The sequence below is a fragment of the Cottoperca gobio genome, chromosome 8, assembly GCF_900634415.1.
Source record: "Cottoperca gobio chromosome 8, fCotGob3.1, whole genome shotgun sequence".
NCBI lineage: Eukaryota > Metazoa > Chordata > Actinopteri > Perciformes > Bovichtidae > Cottoperca > Cottoperca gobio.
In genome coordinates, this window is record NC_041362.1 from 8,933,913 (window position 1) to 8,946,111 (window position 12,199).

The 12,199-nt window shown below is 41.7% G+C and overlaps 1 long non-coding RNA gene across 1 annotated transcript in view; it reads right to left on the bottom strand.

The window, feature by feature from the left end:
- The window catches only part of LOC115012570 (uncharacterized), a 53,292-nt gene that overhangs the window by 12,758 nt on the left and 28,335 nt on the right, over positions 1-12,199 (bottom strand). Inside the window, exon 2 of the long non-coding RNA XR_003832702.1 lies at positions 3,142-3,203. This is a non-coding gene — a long non-coding RNA (uncharacterized LOC115012570). The remainder of the gene's footprint in view (positions 1-3,141; positions 3,204-12,199) is intronic.

Genomic DNA, 12,199 nt, shown 5'->3' on the forward strand with positions numbered 1-12,199 from the left:
AGCCAGACAGCTCAGATAGGCCTTCATCCTCCCTCCTCATTCTCAGAGAGAGGTATAGGCCCTACAAAGACTAAGATATGGCTTTAATCTTAGCACTTTCAGTCAGACAGAAACATTTGAACTGAGAGCAGCTCTCTAGAAGCTATCAGAAGTCACTTTGAGTTGTTAGCCACCAGTCAGAACAAACAAAATGTATTATTAGTAAATACATTGTGTAAATATTTGAAAATTGCAAAAAGAAAATGATCCATAATGAAAAAGTTTTTGAAAACCTGGATATTGAGGGAAAGGTTTTGCAAACTGTGACGAAACTTTATCTTATCGTGCCACAGGTTATGAGTGCGCCCTCCGTTTCTACCGTGGCTTATATTGTTGGCGGCTGGTATGTACTTGGAGCATGGGGCCGTTTCCCGAAGTCGGCCATGCGTGACGAGTTATTTTAAAGGTGGTGTGGAGAGCTGACGTGTGGCTAGGCCAGGCCAGGCCAGGGTAGCGGCTGGGGTCTCGGCTTAGTGCCTCAAGCCCCTCGCTCCAGTGGTCACACAGCATCAGCTCCCGGCCCGAGCCCGGACACTGATTTATGGGACAGGGGGATTACCATCAAACCAGCCGTGAGGACCACCCAGATGGTGGCACAGGACGACAGCCGCACAGACACACACGCACACAGCACACAGGCACACACGCACACACGCACGCAATTTCAAATGTACTTATACATTCACACAATCACATGCATGCACATTTGGATACACACAGAAATCCAAATACTTAAACACGAACACAAATCTTGCTTTTATAGATGTTAAATATTGACGATTAAAAGTTTTTGGAAATATAACAAGCATGAAAAGCTGCATATGGTATTTGTAATGACTCTGTTAACCACTCAAGTACAGTGGTAGGGATTAGTTTGCTGAGGCTTCCTCATTTCCTACAAAGCGAGGGAGCCAACTTTGCTCATCAGGATTCATTATGCATCTACTACAGGATGAGTCTGGTTAGAAGTAATTCCTCTCGATCACGTCATACCTCTTCTTTTTTCTCACTTCAGTTTGCATAATGCATAACTGAAGAGAGACGAAGTTTCTATCTCAACTGACCCAGGTCCAAAACTAAAACGTTCCATGTAGTTGCAGATGGAGAGCAGAAGCCTCGGTTCAAACTCTGGTTTTCATCAAAAACTTTAGTCAATTCTCTGAACATGATGTTTAATAATTCACTTTCCACTTTTGCTTAATGCACTTCTGGACTCCTCTCATTTTCATTCCGAATGTATTTACCATCCTTAATACTTTTCCACCAAGCCACATTTTCATCTTAGAACACGTGCAAATACACCGAGCAAAAGAGGAAAAAAAGAAAAGGAAGAAAAGCACATATTTCTCACATGCCAGGGCACAGAACAACTCAACCTCAAGGCATCAGTCGGATGAGCTGAACAATAACAGTCAATGACAAATCGGACGTGGCGCATTCCTTGAGCAAACACTCACTTCATAAAAGGGAGACAGGTAGGCAAACACTCACCTGCCCTAAGCTAATAACTCATGTGGAGGCAAACACACAAACACACACCCGTACACACTTGAGCTTGTCGATATGTTGGGACAATGATGGGAAATAAACTGCTCAAAACTGTGTAAGCATAAAGATAGTACCCGATTTCATCTCAGAGAGCCACATGTAGTATTTTTCACAACAAAATCATACCAAAGAGGAATGCAGGAGAACCGTCCATTTGTGCCGTTTTACTGCGCTACGTGAAGCGTGGAAATTGACTGGTACACAACTTTAATGTATAGGCCTGCTCTGTTTAGGCTTTCTCTTCATCATTGAACTGCAAAAATAAACACAAATAGAATTATTTTAACTATGGCCATCACAATGGCTGCAGGAGGAGGATTAAAGCGGTTTACACATAACATATTTTATAATAAGTTGACATTATAAACCACATGTCTGTACATTGCTTACTCAAAACATGTGTGTGTGTGTGTCTCTTTAAAGATTTCTGCATGCTTGTGTTTCAGGAAATCATTGATGACTGGACTCACTTTCCTACCAAAGAAATAACACACATTTTCCCCTAAGACCTTCTTTCTCAGCAGAGCAAAGCAAAGTGACAGCACCGCTTCAGTGGGATGCATTCTCAACACTTCCTGACCATGTGACTCCCTCCAGCTTGCCTTTTGATTGGGCGTTCAGAGGCGGCGAGGATGAAGAGAAGAGGGGGACGGTTGTGGCGGAGGGTGGCGGGGAGCTGGTTGGCAGCGGACTCATGAGAAAAAACAAATTCCTGCCACATAGCCATGGAGATGAGTCAACAGCAGGTCGTGGGGGGGGGAGCAGAGAGGGCCGGGGGTTGTGGGGGCACAGGCTGACCTGCTGTAGTTAACAATTCATCCCCGTATCCGGCTCCCAAATGATTGGGCAAACACGGAGTGCTGCGGAGTCAAAAGGGCCCCAAGGGGCTGAGAGAGGGGCATCACCCTGGGGTGACATGCTGACAGGCACACACTGGTTGGTAGAGGGTGGACCAGCTGAATGAGGGAGTAAGGGATAGGGGGCACCAGTGGAAAAGGAAGGGGGGTTGATGGGATGTGAGAGAGGGCTAAGTACATTGAGTACCGCAGGCAACAGCACAGTCACAGTATTGATGGCTGTGGCTCTAGAAAGCAGTGTAATGAAATGGTTTGTCTTAAAATGTCATTTTGAGGATGAGAACAATCTCTTACGTAAACCACAACAAATATCTCCCAGTAAATTATGTCTAAATTCTTCATGTTAAGCTAAATAATTAACATTTGGCTGCCAGTTGTGCCGACAGTTAAAGTAGGAGTTGCGTCAGTTTTATAAGCCTAAACCACAGTAACACTAAAAGTATCTGGCACATGTCCGCTTTGTTAAAGATAGTGAAAACAGTCAGCACATCTGGGTGAGCCACAAGAGCTACAAAGACTGGACGAAAAAGCTTGGAAATAGGGATATAACATCACCTTATGACAATTAAACTGGCCCAATAGGGGCACATGGTTAAGCCCACGGACATAGCAGAGGTTTACAGGAGAGAACTTTAACACTGAGACACCACAAGCACACCGAGACTATTTGCAGTCTTTAGAAACATTATATACTCACCAAAGGATCCCTGGGAAGCAATTAAAGGTTGACATCTCATTCCAAGAATTTGGATTCCTTCACTGTGAAAAAGAAAATCAAAAGAAGACAAACGTCACTTCACAAACCAACTAAAGTATAGTATTCCATCTGCTTAACTCTTCACTATCCATTTGTTCAGCTGGGTTCATTTAGGTAAAACAGTGTTAGAGCATGTAATATGAGGTACGAATGGAAAACGGTTCAAAGCCTGAACCCGCAGGACCAGGCTCCAAAACAGTGACCACTTTACAGTGGAGCAGTGTGCCGCTTGACAAGAATGGGTCAGGGACAGAAATAACAGTCGGGCGACGGGTTGATCTCATCAATGTCACATCATACAGAAGAAGAACCACAAGGCTTCAATACTGTACTTATAATAGGCTAGACTTTATGTAGTGGAAGGTTTTGTCTCAGTCAGCAGAAGCCGTCATTTGTAGCTTTATGCACCGTCATGGCTTGGTTTGCTCCCCAGAATGGCAAACCAAATCCCATTATCCAGTTGGCCATCTTACTCTGAAGGGTTGAAATGCCACCATTACAACAGACTTTTCACTGGGCAGCGGTGTAAGGAGGGTGTGTTAGCAGAGAGGACCTGTTACTGGTTCTCCACTGCTACTCACGTCAGAGCACAGCGTTTTCATAAACACAGCTACAGCATGTCTTTCCTTCTGTGGGAATTAGTATCCTCTCTATTGTAATCCATCCAACAAATCTTATAAATGAAAAACAGGACTGGATAATTTATAGTGTGTCTGAAAAAAAAAAAGAAAAAGGGAGAAAGGAACAAAAACAAGGGGAAAAAAAGTAAGATTATGATAAAAATAGCAGATGTTGAGAGTCACTTCTCGAAAGGTGTGTCATTCAGGGAGTTTGGGACGAACCTTTGGCCGCAGTTGAGCTCTAAATTTAGCATATTTACTAAAATAAAAAGTGAGTTCAATCGCTGGCACTGGAATTTTCTCCTCCCTGTTTATGACCTCAGTGGTGCAGCCGGCGTCATGAGTGACGAAATACAAACCATATAAAAAAACTAAAAAAGACCTCCTCAAATACTCTGAGTACATAAGGAAACAACCACAATTTAGTGTTCCCCATAAATGATCTTATTATGGCAATCCACGTCCAGATGAACAGAAAAATATGGTTTTGCACATTCTAAATTTAGAACAGAGTTTGGGCATGAATTACCTTTTACATAAAAGCAGGACACAGTCTCTAGTTTGATTTGAGAACTAAAGTTGCGTAAGTTTCCATAGATGTATACTGGACTGTGTACAGAGAGGGGTATAAAGGATGTATGACACATGTAGAAAGCTACTGTGTTTGTTTACTGTATCCGTTCATGCCGGGGAAGAGCCTGTGTGTGGCAGGCTGGGGAGGATGCCCCTGGGCCAGGCTGGGGAGTAAGTGAAGCAGAAGTCCCATCTAAGCTCTAAAGCATGAGAGTATCAGGCCTGTAACTAAAACAAAAGCATAAACACAGGCGATGTCAGGGATTACACCCTGCAATACCGCCGCAGGAAACCACAGACAGCACAGGTGTAACCATCGCCACGGACACATTCTTCCCCATCTCTGCTCTGCCAGTGAAGGTCTGACTGACGGCTCATCATCTACCGTTGTTGGCTGTGTGAAACTTGTGTAAATATCTGCAGGGGTTGTGTGTGTGTGTGTGTGTGTGTGTGTGTGTGTGTGTGTGTGTGTGTGTGTGTGTGTGCGTGCGTGCGTCACAGGTGAGGAGGACATACACACAGAAGGATTACAATGGCCTAATGTCACGTCGAAGAAGCCTTGCAGCACAATACCACACACTCTTTCAAAGACTGCAAAATCTGTTTATCTGAAATAAATATCTGCTAATAGCAATAAATAAAAGAGCTGAATAGACTTTTTTTTAACATTGTTACTACTAATAGGATGTTTTAAAAACATTATGTTTTCTAGTGAGTAAAAAGAATATGATTTAGTGAGAGCAGAGATGAAGAACATTTCCTCAGTAAACAGCACCCTCTAGAGCAACACCCTACATTCAATCCTGCACCTCACGCTCATTGTTCCCGTCTCTTCATAAACAGCAGAAGTTTATACTCGTATGGCAGATTCATCAGTAACAATGTCTTAATGTAGAATGCCAAGAAATCCTGTCAATTGTTCAAATGAGAAAATCAGACAAGCTCAAAGGCTTATGCTTTTTTTCCTGTAAGAGATATTAAATAAGCAGGTTGTCTTGTTCTCTGGCTTATTTCTGAGCCACACATGTACGATTACAGAGGTGAGGTTGAATCACTCATTTTCCCAGTGTGAGTTGATAATGAGGCAGGCCGTTATTAACATGTTTGCTTTAATCGTGTGCAGGGTTATTAGGGGCGGTTTACAGTACACAGGAGAGATTAACGTAGGCCACGCATGACGGAAAGAGCCGAGGAGGCCAACGATAAGCCAGCTACCCACAACTGTGAAGCGGGCTGAGAAATATGAGCGCACAGTAGGACATGAAACCCAGCAAGACAAACCTCTCCCTCGCTCTCTTTTTCTTCCTCTCTCCGTCTCATTCGCCCTCTCTCTGTTCGCCTCAAATCATGTTACACAACCACAAAGGAATGCCTCATATATCGGAGACAGATTTAAAACAAGCGGAAAGGAAAAGAACAGTAAAGAGAGGATGGCAGAAGGATCTATAGACGCAGGAGGTATTGTTCGGTTCCTTTCTGTTTGTATAAAAGGACAACATGGCAGGGAGCTTGGCAGTACTGTAAAGACACACTGCACTTACACACAGGTCCAGACACACCTAACTACTTCACATATGCTTACATAAACTAAATCAAACCGAGACACACAGTTGTGTGCACCAACGAGGGAGCACTGCACACTTTCCTCTATATTTTTCCATGCCATTAATAAAAATAGACATTGTACTGTTTCAATACATTTTGTTGGAATTTAGGGAGCACTTGGAAATCCATCATTTTATGAGCTTTTAAACTTTCCCACAGAATTCCCAACATTTTTCTTCCTGTGCATTTGACTCAAACACATTAAAGTGACACTCCATTAGGACGGCACACAGAACCTAAATGTACCACTTGTATGCTACCTAAACATGACATATAGCATCCACCACTCATGTTTATGAGACCCGAGTTGCATTACAAATAAATCTATTTCCTGATATGTAGAGTATAGAAAGTTATTATAGAAATACAATTAAAAAGAGACTCGTATTTTGGAATATTTCGAACAAGTGTAAACTGAGAGTGAAACTGAGCTGAACTGTGTCGGTAACATCAGGTGGATCCACACCTAATATCTACCCTCCAAGGATTAAAGCACTTTGATAATGAAAACAAAAGTCACATTTGATTTATGTCAACATTATGCCTGTCTTTGTTGCTTTTATTTTTATTTAGATGCCCAACCTTTAAACCACAAACACCTGAGATTAAAATGAACATTTCACACATCCTTTTGCATAACACAGTTTGAAAGCATTAGTAAAAGGTGTGTGTGTGTGTGTGTGTGTGTGTGTGTGTGTGTGTGTGTGTGTGTGTGTGTGTACCAAGTTAGCAGAAGGTCAGAGTAGTGAAGTATTAGAGCATTGTTTGCTCTCTTCCATGTACTCTTGGGGACCAGCCAGTTTGAGAGTTTGAACAGTGACGTGTGAAACCCGTAAAAACAGGACATAGCGCCACTCTGTTTGCATAAGAACACCCAAAGAATGGACTGCCATTACAAAACAAATCCCTCAGCCTGCATTCCTCCTGTCCATCAAACCTTACCTGTTAAACAAGATATGACACAGAGCGGAAAAAGGTAGTTACAAGAAGACCTACTTCATGGTGGGATGACTTGCAATTTGTTACAAAAGTTGTCAGCTCTCTGACCTTTATATCTGACCCAAAGAAGCCAGGCATGCATCCACTAAATTAGCATGAGCATGTATTCTCTTTCCCTCTGCTCTGGTGTGAACATATGCACACTAACACAGGGACATACTGCATACACCCTGCCACATACTCAGTTTTTTAAGGCATTAATTAAATCACAAATGATAATGGGAAATATTGACATTATACTTCATATATTTCGATTTCCAGGGTGGAAATCCTTTTTTTTATTATATAATTAACCAATAAAGCAGCAGCATTACAGTTGGACTTAATTACACTTAAATACTACAACGTACTTCCATAATGACCTTGCAACATTGTAAGTAACATATTGACAGCACAGTATGACAGTTTGTAACATTAGTCATCAGTATAACTGCACTGACGGCCCTCCGGACACTCGAGTCGACAAAACCTTCCTGCCACAACAGATCAATAGGGCTAAAGACAAAACAGGACACAAAATTAAACCATCTGAAAAACTTTCTACTGCTTACAATAATTAAAACTAAAATATATGTATAAAATTAAACAGCATCTATTTTGGTAATGGATTGATTGTTGGAGTTATTTACCCCCCCCCCCCCCCCCCCCCCCCCCCCCCCCCAAATGCACACTATTTGCTTATTTGCAAAAATGTTGAAAGAAGCGTGATTTTATATTATTGTAAAATGAATAACTTTAAACTGATCATCAGATGGTGTCATCTTGAGCTCAGGGAAATTGAGATCTACATTTTTCACTATGTACTGACATTTTCTACATCAAATTAAAGAAAAGCAATAAAACGAACAGGGGCAGGTTCTTCCTTTCATTATTGTTTAATCTTATTTTTTCCTTTTTTATTAATCGTCCAAGGTGACCTTTTCAAATGTCTTATTTTGTCTGATCAACACCAAATCTTTAAAAACTATTTAATTTACTATAAAGCACCAAATGGTCACATTTGAAAAGCTGGAACCATAAAATGTTATGTTATACTTGCTTGAAAAATTACTTGAATGATTAATTGATTTTTAAAATAGCTGTCAATGACTTAATCATCAAAACACTTATTGCAGCCCTGATTTATACTTTTGATGCACACTGTCATGATAGATGATTTGTCCCATAAATTGTATCTCACCTTTTGAAACACCAAAGGCAACGGACAGTTTAATAACCTAGGCTTTTTTTCAGCCTTCTGTCCAACATCTGCTATATGACACATTTTAATGATGTTTTCCGCAGAGATACCCAACGTGCTCTTATGTAACACGTGATTCAGCCCATGAAAACAAACTGATGTATCCAATAGTAAAGCTGGGGTGACACTGGGTGGAAATCCATCAACTGGAACATATGAAAAGAGAGAAAGGCACCACGAGATTCCAGCCCCCTCCCCTCACTGCCATCATCCTCGTATCAGAGGAGCCATTGGGAGAACTGGATGTGATTTGTATGTGTGTTTTTGAAGAGGGGTGCTCATAAACAGCCATGAAAGGGGCCCCTCTATTCAGCCCGCCAGCAAAGATGCGCTTCATTGGGCCGGCCTTTTGTTTTCCCCTGTTCACAAAACCTTAAGTATAGAAAAAAGGGGTTGATTCTCTTGATGTGTGCAGGCCCAAATGATGCCATTAGATTGGTGCCCGCTTTCGGTGAAAAAGGCTTCAGTAGCACTTGAAGTGATTTAAAAGATGCAGGAGAGAGCTGCCTGCAAATCCTGTTTGAGAATAACACTGGAGGAGAATGGGGAGGCAAAATGCCAAGCGAGTGATCATTCTATAGTATGCAAAATTGCTCTCAACTCCATGAGTGCTGTGGATGTTAAAACAAAAGATGCGGAACATTCCTTTGTCACGTGATGAGGGTCAATGTGCTGCGGTGGTGCGTGGGGTCAGGAAGTTCAACAAACTTCCCACGCTGCCTTACACCATAAGATCATGGCCAAGGCCTGTAACACTCTTTATTACTGGCAGGAGGAATTTTGTTTCCAAAGAGGGCCAGCGCTCAAGTGCCCACACAGGGATGAGCCATCAGAAGAATAACTATATACAGGACTTCCTCATCAGCATGACAAGGCTAACACACTGATTACACACCCAGGGTGAATGACTGGAGAACACGTTCTTACACAAAAAACATGTTTCAAGAACAAGAAAATGTGTCCGGTATGTTAGTGATGTCACAGAGATACAATGGCTACACAGTACAGGTATGTCATCTACTGATACTGTTACACTATAAGACAATGCTTGTGCACCTTACTCGAGCCGTATAGAACTATTCCAGTAGAGGAAGCAGGTGATAATGTGACAATGAGCCAGCCAATGGCATTGTGCGGGGCATGTCATCACGGTGCCCGCTCGCCAACAGCAACCTAATAGGCATGAGAACCTTGCAGTGTCAACAAAAGGGACAGTGCCAAACAAAAACTTGTTGTGAGTAAGAGGGCTCCTGAACAGGCTAGGTCCGGTTCCACTCTGCTCAGCCTTCATTTCCGATTACATTATGTCTACTTAACATCTCAGCCATCAGGAAGAACATTTCATGTTTGTTTGTTTTCACAAATGATGTGCTATTTTCAGCAGTCACCCTCTGGAGGTTGCATTTCTTTATGTTTATATAGTTTAGTTCTTTTGTTGGTGCAGTTGACTTGTGACAGAATGACAAGCCCATAATACAATTTAGGAATGATAAGCATGTAGGTATGATTGATTATTACAGTACTATATTATTGGTTATGATTATTCACATGCAATTAGTCTTGGAATTATGGCATGACTATGGGAGGCTCATGGGAAAAGTGCATCCTGTACCAACGCTTAGCAGTCTTGTAAAAAGAAAATTAGCAAACTAAGTTGAAAGGTAAATGTAAAAGTACCAAAAAATTCTAATATGAAGAAACATAATTAGAAGTTGTTATTTCTACACACCAGGTAAGTTGGTTGGAGAAATTAAGTGGCTCAAATAGGCTCCAAACTGATGGGTTTTCCCCGCATTTGGTTTATTTGTCAGCTATCTGGCCTGCCAAGAAATGTCACCTTTGATTGCACATGACATGGTAGTCAATTGCCATAAATACCTCACTTATCAGTGCTCGTTAGTAACACAGTTTGAGAAGTTTGAGATAAAGTTCTACTGTGGACTACAGTCACCTCTGGGACGCATGGACAGTAACTTTATGTGGACACACTGTTTTCTTCTCGACAGCCAGTCATATTGACAGTATCTGCTTATTCTCAAGGTTTGTTTTCCACTCAGGAAAAAACATAGAATGTAACAACTTTTCAATTCCACTACAAGTAACAAACCAATGCTGAGCCCTGCAACAAAGCTTAAACATTGAGCAGAGAAGCTGTGAGGAGAAATGTGAACATGAAGCTCCTCCCCGAGAGTATTATGTTTCCCACATACTGAACTAAAATCGTATACAAGATAATATAATGAAAAACACAGTTAACTACGTATCAACATCTATGTATATGAGCAGTTGTGATATTTATTATTCTATCTTCCAGAATACAACCACACTCGACAGATTGCAGAAGGCAATCAAACTCCTTATAAATGTATTTCTGGAACATTTCCAGGACTAAACATACACTAGCCTTGCTCTTCAAAGTTATTACAATTTATGTATGTATTTTCTTCATATGAAAATCAATGGGCAGCAAATATGTTATTTACACATTTACATGAGAGTGCATTTAAATCAAAACTGATACAAAACAATTTGCGGTTTCATATTGTTAATGTTGCCATGAAGTAGCTTTAAAAGGCGACAATATAACAGGGGTAGAACCTAAAAGGCCATGATGTCATGATATCAGTAGAAGTCTCTACCAGGATGCTTGATATGGGTCCTGTGGGCTCCTGTTGATAAGACTGAGGAGCAGGTCATTAGAAGACCCTCAGCGAGCTGCTTGTTGGCTTACAATGCTGCCTCAGTCCTAGCTATCGGGGCATCTCACCACAGACCACATGTGGGCCAACCGGACACAGGTAATCAGGGCTGTCAGAATGCAACCAGCTCCTCTTGCAGAAACCATAAACCACCATCTCCACCCTGTACAACTATTTCTACTGAACATACAGCATAGAAACTTGTGCATAAACACATTTTAGCTTCTGATGGTAGCTGGGCACTTTTGCAAGGACTCACTGTGTGCTTTGTGTCAAGCAAATATTTCCCACTTCTCCACTTCTCTTAAGTGACCCTCCTTGCACAAGCATCGTCGCAGACTCTCTGTCGAACCGGTTGGTGGCGAAATCACTGTTCATTGTGATGCCCATTGTCATGGATACACCCAGGTGTTGCTCACGAGCCAAGGCAGAAGAATCAGAAAGCAAAGGCGCTCACTAATCCACCTCCATACCAAAGTGTGTCAATAATCAGGAATGCACTGCCTAAACTAAACCATTGTTCCGCTGCCAACAAAATCACAAATATAAGCACTGACATTGCCTCTGGGCACTGCCGTCTCTGGGACTGGAAAAGAAATGAACTGAAGAGAAACAACAAGAGTCAGATATGGAAGTGGGAAGCTTTGATACCGCTCCAGACAGCTTAGTACTATCTAAACCATAAAGCTTTCTACTACAGTGCACGGGGGATGTATAGTGTTGTACTGTTGGGGATTGACTAAAGCTGAGTAGTAGCTTTTTTTATACAGTAGGACAAAGTCAGAGCTCCTGAGAAGACCAGCTGCTGTCAACAGTTGGAAGTCTTTGAACTAGCACTAAGCCCTGAGACAGCAGGAAATATCCTCTTCACTTCTTTGAACTCGGCCCCATTAGAGTTCGATTCAGAACATAAAATGTAAAAGAAAATAATCTCACAAGGATTTATACAGACGCACCTCACAATAGCGTCTGATCTTTGTGGACAAAAGCTTCCAAACCCCTCTACTGTTCATCTGTCATGGAGTACATTTTTATTACTTTTCTCCTGAGCATGGTGTGAGGAATGGCCAAGGACTCTCTAAAGCATTTGTCTCCCGTGGCATTACTCTTATGAGTCTTACTTTTGAGAGGTTGAATGGTAGCTGACATGTTAAAGAGTTATCTTGACATAAAGCAGCAGCAACTTAACCGTCTTACACAAAAAAACCACAGCTCATACTTTAAAATCAGACATGCAGACATGAGTAGCTCTGAGTCCATCG